General features: G+C 54.2%; 1 protein-coding gene across 5 annotated transcripts in view; it reads left to right on the forward strand.

Moving 5' to 3' along the window:
• The first annotated feature begins 4,166 nt into the window (after nt 1–4,166).
• Nucleotides 4,167–16,725, forward strand: part of KIAA1671 (KIAA1671 ortholog) — a 186,798-nt gene continuing 174,239 nt past the window's right edge. For 3 of the 5 annotated variants that reach the window (XR_012376414.1, XM_025858253.2, XM_073886760.1), the window contains exon 1: nt 4,167–4,252. The gene's annotated coding sequence lies outside the window, so the exon portion shown is untranslated. The remainder of the gene's footprint in view (nt 4,253–16,725) is intronic. The other 2 variants (XM_073886759.1, XM_073886761.1) reach the window with 1 other exon arrangement.

Consider the following 16,725-nt stretch of genomic DNA (forward strand, 5'->3'; position numbering starts at 1 on the left):
AGCACATGGCAGCTGGTGCTGAGGAAGCATGACGGTCCAGGAAGTTAAGTCCAGGAAACATGAGTGAGGCCTGAGGCTGGGGCTCAGGTCCCAGCTCTGCCACCTGCACGTGGTGTGACCTTGGTCAGGGCAACTCCACCTCTGTGGACCTCAGTTTCTTTACCCGTAAAATGGAGGCATCTGGAGTGGATTATTGCTAGGGATTTTTCCACTCACTCAGTCATCCAGTTCTTCATTTGTTTCTTTCCATCAATATTTGCTGAAGGGCTTTGGAGTTGGTCCAAACGGGATCTGAATCCCAGTTCTGATGGTTACCGGCGGTCTCAGGCTTGACAGATGCACCTTTTCAGGTGTGCTCCACTGCGTCCTTCCCAGCCACCCAGCTGCACTGGCCGCGCTCCAGCCTCGGCTCGCCTCCCCCCTGCAGGTGGCCCGGGTCACTTGCTGCAGCCACTGGGCCAGCTCAGCCTGCAGGGACGTGGCCTGAGGGTTGGACCAGCCTCCCCAGATCCCCAGCTGTCTGTCATCCCAGCTGACGGGCCCGGACTCTTGGCGGCAGTGGGGGGCAGGGGGGGGGCTCTGGTGCCTCTTCTTCTAGAACTGGCTTCCCTTGTGGCTGCTCGGAGGCAGAGATGACACAAGCCAGAAGCAAGGAGTAGCTTGACCCACCCGTGACTAATGGCGGACAGGAGCTGGGCTGTGCCTTCCATCCCTGCAATAGTTCTCATGGCTTCTCTGGAGATGCCCCGAGTGCTGGGACTCCCGGCTGTGTTTCCAGGAGCAGCTGTGGCCAACCCCGTAAGGCACGTGTTGTGTTGGCTCACGCTCTTTCCTGCCTCAGTGTCCCTTTCCTTCACTTTGGTGGGACTGGGACTCCGTCTCCCAATAAAGCATGAGCAAGTGACTTTTGCCTTGGGAACCCAGACTGAGATACTCTAGCTGTGTGATCTCAAGCGATTTACTTTACCTCTCTGAGCTTCAGATGCTGAGTCTGTAAACAGTAGGTAATAACAGAGAATCTCTAAAAGGATCGCTGTGGCACTTAGGGAGCCAGCACAGGCAAAGTACTTGGCTCAACATATGCTGTCGTTGCTGTGAACCAGGTGCTGGATTGCGTCGTGGGACACCAGTTATTCAACACTGAATTCCCTGGATATTTATTGTGTCAACTTTGTGCTAGTCTTTGCTCCTAAGGAGCTCACAGTCTAGAAAGTAAGGTGGGGAAGTGATTGGGCACTACTGTGTGATTAGTGCTTTAGTGGTGGGTGGAAGACTTAGAGGCCGCAGTATGGTAATCAGGGATGGTAATCAGAAGTGGCTTCTCAGGGGAGGTGATGTTAAAGATCTGAAGGATATGTAGTTGTGACGGACGATGGGCAGGTGACAGGTGAAGTGCTCCAGACAGAGGGCACAGCATGGGCAAAGGCCTGGTGGGAAGGGAAAACATTTCAAAGAATATACTGGCCCTCACCCTCAAGAAGCAGGCAAGTTACAAGAGAAACAAAATGGGTAAGTATGAACTAATGAAAATGCATGAATATGGTCTTTGCCAAGAAGTGTGTGAGTTCTAGAACTATACTGTGCAATATGGTCGCCATAGCCACATGTGGCTATTTAGATTTAAATTAATTAAAATTAAATACAATTTAAATTCAGTTCCTCAGTCCCACTGGCAGCATTTCAAGTGCTCAGCAGTCAACTGTGGCTAATGTTGGACAGGACAGATATAAACCATCTCCATCATTGCAGAAAGTTCTATTGGGTAGAGCTGCCAAATCAGGGCAGACTTCCTGGAGGAAGGGGCAGATCACAGAGGAGGGGTCCTGGGAAAGTCCCCAGGGGCCATTGTCCTCAATCCCCAGGAAGAGAAAAAAGCCAGAGCTGGGAGGAGGGGTGGGAGTGTTGGCTCTGGAAACAATGTACAACTTGACACCTCTTTGGTCAGGGTATAATCTCCGGGGGGTGTGCTGGCTGCCTCTCTCCTGGATGGGAGGATACAGGAATGCAGGGGGAAATCGGCTGAGGGGCTGAACCAGGAAGTCTTCCCCCTCTAGAGGCCAGGAGCACTCTGGGAGTTGTAGTTTGGCACGTCTGGGATTCCCTCAAAGCTTGACAGAAGCCGAAGGGCTGATGCTGGACTGGGGCTGGGCATCTCTTGGGGCAAAGACTTGGGGAGGGTTGGTCAGAGCTGGGGATATGCCTGGGCTTGGGGTTTCTGTGGGTGGTGGCAGGAGAAGGATTGTCTTCTCCGTGGTGCTTACATTCTGGGATAGGGAGGAGATGCCAAGGTAGAGTACTAAGTTGGCTGGGAGCTGAGAAACACGCAACATTTGGTTAAACAGAACCCTCTGTCCACACCTTCCTGTTAATCAAGATTTGCCTGGGAGAGACAAGGAGTTCCTTTAAGGTTAGAGAGGAGAGGGGGTAGATGATACACTATCAGCTGTTGGGTCATTCATGCATTTAAGGCAATTATTTATTGTGCTCCATATTTACTGAGTGCTTACTATGTGCCAAGCCCCACTCTAGACACGGGGATTCAGGAGTGAACAAAAGAGACAAAAGTCTCTGCTTCCAGGAACTTTAGAGAAGGGAGCAGACAATAAACAATTATTTGCCTTTGTTCCTAGAACATACAGGTGTCTTGTAAAAACCGTGCTGAAACGTGGATTTTGACAGATTTTAACTTTCAATGCAACCATTCTCTGTCTCCTACCCCTAGGGGTGGTAGTCATATTTAAAAGTCACCGAGTTGGGTCCTATTGATAATTGTGTTCAACACATCCTGATGATAAAGGAGACTACTCTAAGGTGTAAGATGGCATGAGGCCTCTACCTCACCTTTCTAGTTAATTAGGGAGCCTTAGGCTGCTCCTTGGTAAAATGGAGGGTGGTGGTCCTCAATTCAAAAGGACCCCTGTTGTACAGGGGACCCGGGTGGCTCAGTCGTTAAGTGTCTGCCTTCGGCTCAGGTCATGATCCTAGGGTCCTGGGATCGAGCCCCACATCGGGCTCCCTGCTCGGCAGGAAGCCTGCTTCTCCATCTCCCACTCCCCCTGCTTGTGTTCCCTCTCTCACTGTGTCTCTCTCTGTCAAATAAATAAAATCTTAAAAAAAAAAAAAGACTGTTGTACAAACAACGGATATGGTGTGTCTCCAGCAACAGGGGTACCCTCCCTTGCACAAAGACACCAAGAAATCAAGAGAAAGATGAGGCAAGAGAGCTTCTCACCAATTCTCCCAAAGCCACAGTGTGATGTTTTCTCTCTCTTTACCTTTTTTGAGGTCTGACTTACAATAAATGCACAGGATTTTAGGACCTCCAGTTATTCATGCCCAGTGCATTTCCTTAGAAGGCCGTGTCACCAATGCAATTCAGTTTACTTGTGCAATTATTTTTTAAGTGTCTGTATGTTCCACAAGAGCCCGAATATTGCTAGCTGCTTTACCACTGGGTGCCCAGCACACAGTAGGTGCTAAATAAAGATGTATGGCATGAAATGAGTGAAAGCAACACAGGCATTTTCTTGTTTAGGGGCGGATTCCTACGAGTCTCTCAACTTGTCCCAAAGTCTTCATACCCCTGGCCCCCCAACCACAACACAGTGGCAGTAGCGTCCCACACGGTAGGCACCACCCCCCGGTGCAATGAACAGCTTCCCGCCACGCCCGCGAGCCCGGCCGTGCAGTGCCCCTGCCCACCGCGAGGGGGCGCCAGCGTCTCGCGCAAATCCCGTCTGTTCCCCGGCAGGCGCCCGCCGCCGGGTCGATTCAATGGGCGAGGCTTTACTCAGCGCCTCCTGAGTTCCCCGGCTGCCTCAGGCTCTCGGGAGCGCAGGCCCGACGGCGGGCCAGCGCCCGCTGCCGGGGGATCCCGGCCGAGGTCGGGTGGTCCTGAGAACGCGGGCCGGGACCACGAGCACGTTCCGAGTCGCGCGCTGCGGGGTCGAGCTCGCAGGCCCGGAGCGCTTCCGGGAGGAGTGGCCCCGCCGCGCTCGCGACCTCTGACCCGCCGGATAGTCCCCAGGCCTAAGAGCCTGCGGGTGCTCGCGGGTCGGGCCGGCCGCGCTCCGCCCCGGGCCCTTCCGCGCAGGCGCCGCCGGCCGCGGTTCCCATGGCGACGGGGGGCGCTTCCCCGCCCGAGGCCCCGCCCCCAGCAGGCTAGGCTGCGCCGGGCCGCGGCGGCGCGGGCAGGTGCCGCGGGCTGCGGGCAGGTGGCGGCGCGGCGCGGGCAGGCGGCGGCGGCTGCAGGGTAGGTTGTGCGGCGGCCGCCGGCTGTGGGGGCGGGCTGTCTGCCCCCAGTGCCCGGCCCGCGAAGGGGCTGGGGAGGCGGCGGTGGGCGATGGCCGCCAAGTTTCTGCTCGGCTGAGGCCCCGGGAGAAAAGTTGGCAAAGTTGGCCGAGGAAGAGGTGGGGACCCGGTGGATCTCCCCCGGCTCTGGATCTGCGTGGAGGGGGGATCCCGATTTGGGAGCCTGGGGATCTGTCTCCCGAGACTTGGGAGTGGATCCCGCGGGAAGATCCCGCACAGGGCAGCCAATGGATCCCGCACCAACAGGCTGAAGACTTGGGAGTCGATCCCAGGAGTGTATCGGGCACTGGCGGCCTGAGGTCCCACTCGATCTCCAGCCTGGGGGTGGCGGGGGTCGGTGATTGGAGACTGGGAGCTAGTTGATCCCCACCTCCCACCTCCCTCCCCCCCCCCACGCTTGTCCGAGCCTTGGCAGTGGATTCCGAGAGGAGATCTGGTGGCCGGGAGCTGGGGGATCGCCGGAGATCGGGTACCCAGCCTGGAGCGGCTAGGATCTGGACGTCCGTGCGGGTTGGAGGCCCGGAGGTGGGCACTGGGAAGCGGGAGTGCCCGGCGAGGCCGAGCCCGGGGCGAGATGATCCTGCGGGCAGCGGGGGTGGTGGAGAGAGCAGCGCGCGGGGCCCCTCGGGCGCCGGGTCTCCGGGGCTCTGGACGCTCCCTCCCCGCCGGGCCTGCGCTCCCCTCCGCGCGCCTCCCCAAGGCTGAGGCGCTCTGTTGGGATTAAGGCTCGGTCCCCCTGCTCCCGGGCAGGCTCGGATGGCCCTCATCCCGCTGGTGGCGCCGCTCCGGGCCACAGGCGGGGCCCTCGGGAGGGGAAGTAGCCTGCTGACCCCCACCCGAGCCCCGACCTTTCCACACCCTGTTGGCACACACTCGCTTGGGAGCCGGGGCGCCGCGCCCTGAAACCCTGCTCACGTCCTGTAGCGGGGTGTGTGACCTCCGCGCGCCGCCTTAGTTGGTGGCCTGGGCTTCCTGCCGCCCGGGACTGAACTTTCTCTAGCCAGGAGCAGCCATTACCTTTTGGAAGGGAAAGGGCTGTACCTGTTGCACAAAGAAAGAGCTTTTTCTTTGCAGCTTCTTTGTGACCTTGGGCAAAACACTTAGCCTCTCTGAGCCCGGGCTCCCCTCGGGGCAAAACGGGGTGGGATTGGGGGTCAAAGTGCTCCCTCTTCTGAGTGGCTGGCTGGATTAATAGGTGTGATAGGTATGAAACAGGTAGGGGCTCTGTAAATATTAGTGGGCCCTCATTCTGCGGCCCCCTCTCTCCCAGGTCCCATCCCCTGCACTTCCCTTACGGTCTCCCTGGGAAGCTCCAGAAAGGCAACTTGCTGTCTTTTTAAACTGCAGGATTAGAGAGACATTTAACTCGATCTTTCCTGCAGAGGGGTTTATGGCCCCTCTGATCCTCCTTGCCGAGGGAAGCTCTGGGGTTTGGCTAATCAGTAACCAGGGCATTTGGACAAGGCTTCTCCCTTGGCTCAGCTTTCCTTTTCCTAATCCATGGAGGCTCCTGGACAAACATGTGTTCACCTCTAGACACTGGCATCTCCTCCCTGGGACAGTTCCCAAGGAAGTGGTGCAGACACTAGCCCCGGGCTTGGTGATTCTAGGGGGAATTGTGTTTTTTTTTTTAAGATTTCATTTATCCATTCATGAGAGACAGAGGGGAAAAGAGAGAGAGAGAGAGAAGCAGAGGGAGAAGCAGGCTCCCAAGGAGCAGGGAGCCCGATTAGGGGGAATCATTTTTAAAGGATTTGTGTGCTTGACAAGGGTGCAGTTACCTGAGACAAGTGCAGGGTTCCACCACGGTGTCTGGGCGCGTGGTTCAGCTGGACACGTGAGCGCACTCATTCCATCAACCAGTGTGTGTCTTGAGCACCTACTATGTGGCCGACACAGGACATTGTAGGACCTGTCCTCCTGGCATTACATTCCAGCAGTCCACCGAGGCAGCTGTGCTGATTCTTGATGTTGGGGTTTCAACCCTCACCCCAGATTCTGAGGGTGGAGGACCCTCCCACAGCCCCACTCCTACTTGGAGGTCCTGGGGGCTTTTATTCAAGGCTGACCTTGACAGGAGAATGGAACAGCCCACTGTGTGGTCCTGAGCATATCTTCCCTCACGGCCTCTCCAGAATACATCTCTGACCAATTCAGAAAGGAACCCCTGAGGAATATTTTAAATGTGCTTCATTCATGCATGTATGCATGCCATGCAATAAATATTTCAAGGCATTGTGTCAAAGAGGAGGCCGGCAGTCCCAACGTTGAAGGGTAAAGCCTGGTGAAAGGAGACAGTTGTCTAGAGGGGAGAGCTCTGATAATGGGCAGAGGGGGTGATGCCTCCCTTCTGGCCAGGGGAGGGGTGGGGGTCAGGGGGTTTAGTTTCTTGGAGAGCTTGCCAGCGGGAAGAGGTTGGTGTTGTGGGCCAGAAAAAGGGAACAGAACGGCCTGAACGCAGGAGGGAGCGTGGGGTGTTGGCGGAGGTGCTGGTCGGGGCCAGGTCAACCATTCGCAGGGGTTTGGACTTTATTCCAGGGCTGTGGGGTGCTATGGAAGTTTCTCTGTGGGTGAGGGTCAGATGTGTGTTTTGGGAAGCTTGTCTTGCTCTTAGGAGGCGGCTCAGAGGCCAGTGAGGAGCTGCTAGAAAAATCCAGATGAGAGGTGGTTGTCTGAGCTTGCATATGGATGTTGGTCAGTATGCTATTTGGAGAGCCACGTAGTTGAAGACCCTTCCTGGATGCAGAGCAGTCTCTTGGGAGGAGGGACCCCCCCCCCAGAGGAGGTGGCCTGAAGATCATGCCAGTATTCTGTCCAGTTCAGCAGACCTTGCTGAGTGCCCCTGCGCTACCAGCCCAGGGATGGTTATAAACATCCACATCCTTGGGACTTCACACTTGGACTCGCCACCTTCCCATGTGAGGGAGTGGGGCTCATTATTCCCATTTCACCAGACAGAGGACTCTGTAATGGGGCAAGGTCTTTGCCTGTCACCATGGCAGAGCAGGGATTTGAACTTGCTTCCAACTTGCAGCTTGTGGATGTTTGGAATCTGTGAGGTGGAGTAGAGAAGCCTCAGGATGGTGAGGCTGAAGCATTGTGCAGCAGGGTAAATCCAGGGAGGCTTCCAGGAGGAGACAGGGATAGAAAGGAGGGAGCCCGGGGCGGGGCGGGGTGGGAGGAATTACTGGGGGCTTACCCTGTGGTATGTGGTCTCAGGCATCGTACTTGGCTTGAGACTCAACTTTCTCATCTGTAAAATGGGCTCACGATGGGCTGCTCCCCTCACTCAGAGGGTTGTTACGTGAATTCAGAGAAGCCGTACATGGAAGTGCCAGGTAGAGTGTGTGCACCAGTCTGCTCTAAGTCATGGGTATGGTAATTATCATTTTGGCTTGTCTTCAGGTTGTTGTTCAGGCAGGGAGCGCCTCTCCCAGCCTGGTGTGTGTCGGGGTAGGGGTGGGGGGGGGCAGGGCAGCCACAGGTGACACTTGAGCTGAGTCTTGAAGGATGAGTAGGAGGCAAGGGGAGGACATTCCAGGCATAAGGAGTAGCCCAGGCGAAGACCTCGCTCAACTGGAGAATTGCATGCTAATTGGTATGCCCAGCACACTTGAATGAATGAAAGACCATCGGGATAAAATTTCTCTTTACACCCCCTGCCACTCCCTAAATACCCAAGCAGGAAGGTTTTGCCAGGTTTAGGATATAAAAGAGGGCAGGAAGGGGGAGCCCGGGTGGCTCAGTTGGTTAAGTGTCTGCCTTCAGCTCAGGTCATGATCCCAGGACCTGGGATCAAGACCCACGTGGGGCTCCCTGCTCAGCTTGGAGCCTGCTTCTCCCTCTCCCTCTGCACCTCCCTCAACTCGTGCTCTTGCTCTCTCTCTCAAATGAATAAGTTAAAAAGAAAAAAAAAAAAAAAGAGGGCAGGGAGATCCCTGGCTAGGAGTTCAGTATTCCTTAGCCCACCCACGTCGGCAGATAGGACTGTGACCCCAGACAAGCTACTTCCCTCTTAAAACCTCAGTTTCATACTCAGGAAAATGGGATTGTTGGAGAGAATGTAAGTAAAGCACAGACCACATCAGAATATCCACTGTTCACTGAACCCCTCATATGTGCCAGGCTCTGGGCAAACTCTTTGTTCTTTTTTTTTTGATTTTTCACAACAAACCTGGGCAATGCCTGTTTGGGGGACAGTTGATTTTGCAGTTTATGAAGCTGAGGCTCTGGGAGTCCTATCCACTCCCACTATTCAAACTCCTATCATTTAAAAGGACACTGACACACTTTCATTTGAGGGGGACACGGTGCGTGCACACACACGCACACATTTTTTTCCCTTCAATGTGATGAATATTTTATTGAGCATCATATGTGGGATGTGGGCAATTCAAAGGAGCCTCTGCCCTCAGGAATCCACTCCTCAGGAATCTGGTCAGTCGGATGGGAGGAAAAAGTGGCAGGGAAGCCAAGGGAGACAGGTATGCAAATGATCATGGATTGACTGCTGCTTCATACCACTGCTCCGTCAGTAATTGCTCAGTCAGATGACCTTTGAAATGCTCTGTAGCCTTGTCTCTATTAAGAATATAAATAAAACAAGAAAGAAGAAGAGAAGAAAAAGAATATAACTGTGTCCCCAAAGCGTGATGTTGGGATATTTATATCACTAAGTCAGAAGTGATACACATATGTATGCCATATATATGTTTGTATTGTGAAATAGGTAACACACCAAATACTTCAAAGATGGCAAAATGATATTATTTTAAGTGACAAGTGAGTCTTCCCGCACCAGCCCTTGTCACATTCTGCTAATTATCTAAGTTATTTTTATGTTCACTCTGGAGCCACATGGAAGGCATTGAATCTTGGTTTTGCCACGTCCCGGGTGTGTGACCCTGGGCAGGTGATTTAACCTCTCTGAGCCCCAGTTTCCTCGTTAGTGACCAGGGGTAAATCGCAGGTCTTCCTTCTGAGGGTTGCTGTGCAGAGTAAAGGATGAGGGACCTGGCACGTGGTCAGTGCTCAGTATGCTGATTGTTACTGTTCTTGTTACATGTTGTAGTGGAGTTGTTACCCTTACCCTCCTCTGCCTCTAGATTTTATGCTCCAAGAAGGCAGAAACCCTGTCTGTCTTCACTTGTTTGCTCTGCAAACAGTCATGGAATAAACAAATGAATCCGCACGTGTAGACATAGTCTTTTAACAACAGCGATGATCAAACAAAGAATTTCACACATAAATTAAAAATAGATCTGGGTACTTTCCCATTTCGGAATGTGTTGACTGAACCCTACTCTTTAAACAGCTGAATAATACCCCAGTGCCTGAAGGCGCTATTAGTTATTGAACAGACCCCCTGTGGATGGGCTTTGAATGGCTTGGTTTTTGCCGGGACACACAGTGGTGTAATAGACATCCCTGTTCTGTGTGTTTGCACGCTCCTTGCATTCCGATTGGAGGGCAGATTCCAGGATGTGGAGCTGTTGGAGTGTAGGGGGTTTGGGATGCGGATCTAGCCTGCCCCGTTTCCCTCCTGAGCTGTTGAACCGTTCACATTCCTCCTGAGGCCATTGGAGAGAGAGCCTGCTGGTGTGTTTCAGGGGGAGGGAACAGCGGGTGGCTCCGTCTTACTGGTGGCCATGGAGGTAGTATATGGCGTGACTGTAGGGAGGGTGATAGTTCCTGCAGGCAGCACACTTTGCAGCCCTTGGGTTTGAATCCAGCCTGCTGGGGGCCATGTCCTGGGAGATATTTGCCCACCTGCTTCCCTCTAGAAATAGGTGGCCTTGTATCAGCCTGGTTTTCCTATGCTAATACTGTGTAACAAGCATCTCCCAAGTTGCAGTGGCTTTTAATGGCAAACTGTGTGTTTCATGCTCCTGGGTCAGCAGATGACTCAGCTGAACTTGGCTGGGTTTTGGGGGGCAGCCTGGACATCAGGCTTTGAGTTGGGTGCGTGTCTGCCCCATGTATCTTCCTCATCTTGATACCCAGGCTGATGGGCAGCAGCTTTTCTCTGGTGGACAGCAGATGCTCAGGAGCTCAATGGGGACCGTGGTGCCTCAGAAAGTCTCTACTAGGAACTCGGGCGGGGTTCCTTCTGCTCTCTGTTGGTCAAAGCAAGTCGCATGGCCGAGCCCAGCGTCAGGCAGAAAGCCACATACTCCCCCACTGGAGGCTGAGAGGGAGGGAGTATATGTTTCCCGAGCAGTCCTACAGCCTGTCACAATCAGGTTTCTGACGGGGCAGGATAGAGTCTGGGGGGAGGGTCCGCCCGGAGAGGGCGTTGAGAATCGTGGAGCCTGATTTGTGTGGGACACATCAGAGCAGGGCTCTCTCTGCGCGAGGAGACCTGGTTAGAGGTGATAACCCAGAACAGGCGGTTCACAGGTGTGAGCCTTGGTTTCCCCATCTGGAAAATGGGAATAATGTGCCCTCTCCAGCAGAGCTGCTGGGCAGCTCAAACACGATATTGGGTTAATGAGGTATTTTGTGTATGTGATGTGAGGTGTGAAGGTGAGGCACCATTGTCTTGACTGACTTTTTTTAAGGATTTATTTATTTATTTTGGCGGGGGGAGGGGCAGAGGGAGAGGGTGAGAGAGAGTCTTAAGCTGGGTCCATGCTGAGCACGGAGCCCGACACGGGGCTCGATCCTACGACCCTGACCCGAAATCAAGAGTCGGACACTTAACCGACTGAGCCACCCAGGCGCCCCTTGATTGATTTTTGCTTTGGGTTTGGTTTACAGTTCCTCAGGCTGTGGTACCTGGAGCCAGCGCAGGGGGGAGCACAGTGAGGCCAGGGGGAGGCTGGGGAGGAGTCAGATTTACATTCAAATCCCAGCTCTGCCCCCGTGGGTCACGTGACCTTCCACCAGTCGCATCACCTCTCTGAGCCTCAGTTTTCCCGTCTGTGAAGTGGATGTAGGGTCCGTGCTTGTGACCGTTGGCCAAGCTGTGCGGCACTTGGCACCAAGTGGACGATCCACCCGCTGGTGCCTGGAGCGTGACTGGGGTAGATTGTGGAATTCTGCAGAATTGGACATTCCCAGTACCCCTTGGGAATATTGTGGGGGATCTGTATTCCCACTGCCTGGGCTCAAATCCCAGCGCCACCACTCTCCTGCTGTGTGACTTTGGGCCTGGCGGTTAAACCCCCTGTGCCTCACTAGCCTCATCTGCAAACTGGGAGTGATAACTAGCGTCTGCCTCATTAACTGGGCTGCTACTTAGTGCGTGCTGATGAATGCACATGCTCAGCCTTATCTTCATTGTTATCTCGTATTGTTATTAGTCTGCAAAGGCCCAGGCGGGTTGCTTCTGGTCCTGGGAACCCGCAGGGCCTTGGGGAAAGGGGTGAGGAGAGGGACGCTTCTAGGACCTCTGCTTCTGAGCAAGTGCTCTGCCCCCCTCTGCTGCAGTTGGAGGGCTTTTTTTTTTTAAGATTTTATTTTTTTAAATTAATTAATTAATTTATTTTTTTAAGATTTTATTTATTTATTTGACACAGAGAGAGAGATAGCGAGAGAGAGGGAGAGAGCACAAGCAGGGGGAGCGGCAGGCAGAGGGAGAAGCAGGCTTCCTGCATGAGCAGGGAGCCCGATGTGGGGCTCGATCCCAGGACTCTGGGATCACAAGGCAGCGGCTTAACCAACTGAGCCACCCAGCCGCCCCAAGATTTTATTTTATTTATTTGAGAGAGAGAGAGAGAGAGAGTGAAAGAGAGAGCACAAGAGAGGGTAGGGTCAGAGGGAGAAGCAGACTCCCCGCTGAGCGGGGAGCCGGATGCGGGGCTCGATCCTGGGACTCTGGGATCATGACCTGAGCCGAAGGCAGTCGCTTAACCAACTGAGCCACGCAGGCGCCCCTGGAGGGCTGTCTGTTAACGGTCCCTGTTGATTGGACATTGTCTCCCCCAGGGCAGGCATTACCTGCTGGGGAGGGACCAAGTGCCTTTATAAACCACTCCGCACTCTCAGTCCAGCTGGGGAGGAGCCCGGGAAGCTCTGCGTTTCAGGAATGTTCCCAGTGCCCGTGGTGGGAGTGCACGGCGGGCTTCAGGAGCCCATGGTTGTGAGTATTCGTGGAGGCCACCCAAGCTAGGCACAGGGGTGGAGGGCACTCACTCACTCTTTCCTTCATTCATGTGATGAACATTGATCCTGTGTGGATCGTGTGCCCAGTCCTGTGCTGGGGAAAATGGGATTGTGCTGGGTTTGAGGGGTGGGTTTCTGAAGGAAGCTGGGTGGAGTAGGTAGAGATTCTGGGGTGCCCCACGCGTGGGATTCCTGTGTGACCCCGGGCAGGTCACTTCACCTCTCTGAGCATTTCCTTATCCGTCAAGTGAGTCTCAGATGGGCCAAGATGTCACTGGAGGCAAGAAAGGATAGCCTCTGACCTGTGTGAACCTGGTGGTTTTCTGCCCAGTCCTCTGTGCCTTCAGAAGTTTGGGGTTGGGGCGCCCAGGTGGCTCAGTCAGTCAAGCATCCAACTCTTGGCTTTGGCTCAGGTCATGCTCTCAGGGTTTTGAGATTGACCCCTCACATTGGACTCCATGCTCAGGGGGGAGCCTGCTTGGGATTCTCTCTCTCTCCCTCTCCCCGTCCCTCCCCCTGCTTGTGCATGATTTCCCTCCCTCTCTCTCAAAATAAATAAATAAAATCTTTTTTAAAAAAAAAAAAGAAGTTTGGGATTGATGACTGAGGCTTCCTTTCTTCCACTTGCTGAGACTCGGCTTTTGAGAACACTGCTGTTATTTATAGTAAAATAAAACCAAGAAGTAGAGAGTATTCATTCTCTCCTAGGCATTGTGCGCATCTGTGTCTCATTTGATTCTCAGGCCCCCATTTGACAGAAGAGAAAACTGAGGCTCAGAGAGGGAGTCGCATGCCCAGAGCCCCTACTGGGAAGGGTGAATGCAGGTCCAGGCAGCCTGACTGCAGCCCCTGGGTCCTGACCCCCTCCCCCTGCCCCCTCCCGGGTGGTAAAGCAGAACAGAACTGGACCAGTCCAGCATTCTGTCCTCTCTCCATCACGTCATTGCTGTGTGACTTTGGGCAAGTGGCTTGACCTCTCTAAGCCTCAGTCCTCATCTACAGAAAGAAGAGGCTAAGATTTTCCCTGTGAGGTCCTTGTGGGACTGGGGGAGGTAACCATATAAAGCTTCCTGCACATAGTAGGCACTTAAAATACGGGAACCCTTCCCCCATAAAAAGATCACCTTAGGGTCTTTAAAACAAATGTGTGTAAGATACGCCAAGGACTTGCTCTATAAATCACGATATAAATCTCTCTTGCTTGTGGTAGCAGCAGAAATAGTAACAGGAGCTATAATAAGAAGTAACAGTTAGCTTGGATTGACTGCTTATATTCCAGCTCCTCGGACGGACACGTGGGTTTGTGCATTATTTTATCGCATCCTTTACGGAATCCTTTCTTCAGCCTATGAAGACCGGTGTTTGTGTGGTTCCCATCTTACAGATGAGGAGGCTGAGCCCCTGAGAGCCCGAGTGCCTGGCCCCCCCGCCCCCCTCGCGGCTGGGTGGCAGACAGGGGGCCCCGGGGCCCCTTCCTATGTGAATGTATTAGGTGGTGTCCCGCCCGTTGGGGACACAGCTGTATTTTCAAAGCCTCCGGGTCAGGCTGTAGGTCCCAGCCGACTGTTTATAGTTCTTTTCTTTTTTGTTTTGTGTCTTCAGTGACGAAAGCCCTTTCTGGGACCGGCCTGTTTACCCAGGCGGTGGTGAGACGCTGCTGGGGGAAGGAAACTCGGAGTGTGCGGGGCCTCCCAGCAGAAGGGGATGCCAGCGAGCGGGTTGGGGACACTGAGGTCCTCCTGTGAACTGGCGCTGTCCGACCTTCCCCGGGCGTGAAGCCTGGGCCTTGGTGGGCACTCTGCCCGCGGAGTGCTGCCCTGGGCCCTGGGCCAGCCGTCACTTGGTGGGTGGGGGACTCCCGGGGCCCTTTGGCCTGGGAAGCTGCCCACGATCGTTTCTTTCATTTTAGGCCCCAGCCCTGGAAACTCTTGCTTGTGTTTCTGGAACTGATTACCTGCTTACCAGGCACTCGACTCGGCGCGTGAAGGGATCCTAGGTCATGGGAGAGGACACGGGGTGTAGTAGAATGAGTTCTGGGCCAGAAGTCAGGACTCTGGGTTCTAATACCAGCTACTCTGCTGTGTGTCCTTGGGTGAGCCCCTTCCCCTCTCTGGACCTCTTTCACCGAGGAAGGGGAACTGGATGGGTAGCTCCTAGAGCCTCTTACGCACTCAGCTTGAGGTAGACGTGGCAGAGCCTGGCTTTGAACTCAGGCCTGCCTCCTGCAAGCCCAGCCTCCCTATAGTAACACTCAAGGCAGCCCGATGCCTTCTCCCCATCTTCCCCTGGCCCCGTGGGAAATACCATCCCTCCCCTGAGAATTTCCAGGATAGCGCTTCCTTTCCTCCCCTGGGACGGTTGATCCTTTTCATCTATGTTATTTATTAAGCACCCACTGTGTACCAGGGCCTGTACGGGGCCCTGGGGCTGCCTGGGACTGCCTGGGACGAGGGCCCCTGCCTCTCGGGGGAGAGAGAGAAGAGGCGGAGAGTGGTGTGCTCAGAGCTCTCATGCGGAGCAGGGCCCCCGGGGGCACCGTTCTCCTGGTCCGCCTTCTGTCAGCTGGGCAGCCAAACTGTTTCCCATGATGCACCCAGGGTTTGGATGCGAGGGGAAGTGTTGGCAACTAGCGGACCACCTTCTTGGAGAGGCTACAGGTGCCGGTGACTGTTGGCACTAACTCCAGAAAAGAGACCTTCAAGCCTCCTGGGATCGCCTTTGTCCACATGCCTTAATCACAGCCCCTCTGCTTTTCCTTCTTTTGGCTCATCAAAAAGGGGAGTTTTGTTGGAAACGGGGGTGGGGTGCAGCAAAAAGCTTTGGAGGAATTTTTGGAATGCCCAGCATGCGGGCTGACCCAGCAGCCCAAGTGTGAGCCATCTGCCCTGGCTTCAGTCGGGATCGGCTGGGCCTCCGCGGGGGCTCCCTGGGTGTCACCCTGTTCTGTTCCAAGGCCTGAGTCACCTCCAAAAGGTGGCTTTTTCATGGGCGGCAGCAGCGGCCTGAAGACACTGCCCAGGTTTGGAGCCATGGGGCCCTGGCTGTTGGGTCCCCAACCACGGGAGTGGCTGCCCTTCTAATCTGCCTCAGTGTTCACATCTGTGAAATGGGGATGTCGATGCTTGCCTCCCAGCTTGGTGAATGTGGGGTGAAAGGCGAGTCGCTGTCTGTGCTGTCTGGTTGGGTGGGTGGGTGGGTGGCGCTGTTAGGTAAGGCCCCCACCTGGTGCATGCCTCTCTCCGCAGTACTGTGGGGTTCTCATACCTTCGTTAGTGACCCTTGGCGGGTCCTCCTGCCTTACTCGGTTGTCCCCTCCATGCCTGGCATGTGGTGGCTTGAGATTACTGCTTGTTAAGTGACTCTCGTTTCATTTTCCAAATTAATAATTTTTATCCTCTTTTTGTCCTTATTATAATACGCTTACATTACATACGTTTACATTATAATACAATACGTTTTTTCATTGTGGAGCATTTAGAAATACAGATAACCCAAAAGGAAGAGATAAAACTCTTATAACCCCACTTCTAAAGATAACCAGTGGTAATATTTTGAAGTATGATTTCTAAACTTGTCAGTCGCACTGTGCGTTTGTACCAATGATTGAAAGATGTCAGCACCATGTCTTGGGTTTCAGAATGTTGGCTTTATTCTCAGCTGGCTTGGTTCCAGTCCTGACTCTGGGACCTCCTAGCTGTGTGACCTTAGGCAGGTCCCATCCCCTCCCTGAGCCTCCGTTTCTCCTCTGTAAAGGGAGGCTACGTGAGGATTCAGTGAGTTAATGCATGTGAAGGGATTAGAGGTACTTGGCACACAGCAAATGCGTAATTTCTCCTAGCTGTCATTTTATACGCATGTGTATTTTTTTTTGGTGTTGAGCGGTGAGCCCCTTCCTAGGAATGTTGCGGTGTGCAACTGGTAGATTTGGACACTAGGCTGGGGAGACCCCCAGACCACCTCCTCCAGGGAGTGCTCCGTGCTGCTCCATTTCGTGTCAGAGATGGGGGCTGCTCAGAATGGGGCTTGGGCCGGGTGTATTGGCCCACACAAAGCATCTGGATGCTCTTACAAGCCGGTCCTGATCTTTATCGCTCAGGGATGTTTCCCGTCCCCACGGAGGCCTGGGCGTTGTCCAAGTTAAAGCAGCTGGATGGTCCCAGGGGGCTGGAAGTGGCCCCTGTAAGATGACCTCACCAGGAACCCTTCCTCCTCCTCCCTTGGCGGCGTCTGTGTTTCAGGATGGGCTCAGCCGCCTGGAGCAAGAGGCAGGGTCAGCCAGCCACCTCTAAGAAGGTCTGAACACTAGGG

This window comes from Callorhinus ursinus, unplaced genomic scaffold (genome assembly GCF_003265705.2).
Source record: "Callorhinus ursinus isolate GAN/ISIS: 27379988/994484 unplaced genomic scaffold, GSC_fseal_2.0 scaffold72, whole genome shotgun sequence".
Lineage (NCBI taxonomy): Eukaryota > Metazoa > Chordata > Mammalia > Carnivora > Otariidae > Callorhinus > Callorhinus ursinus.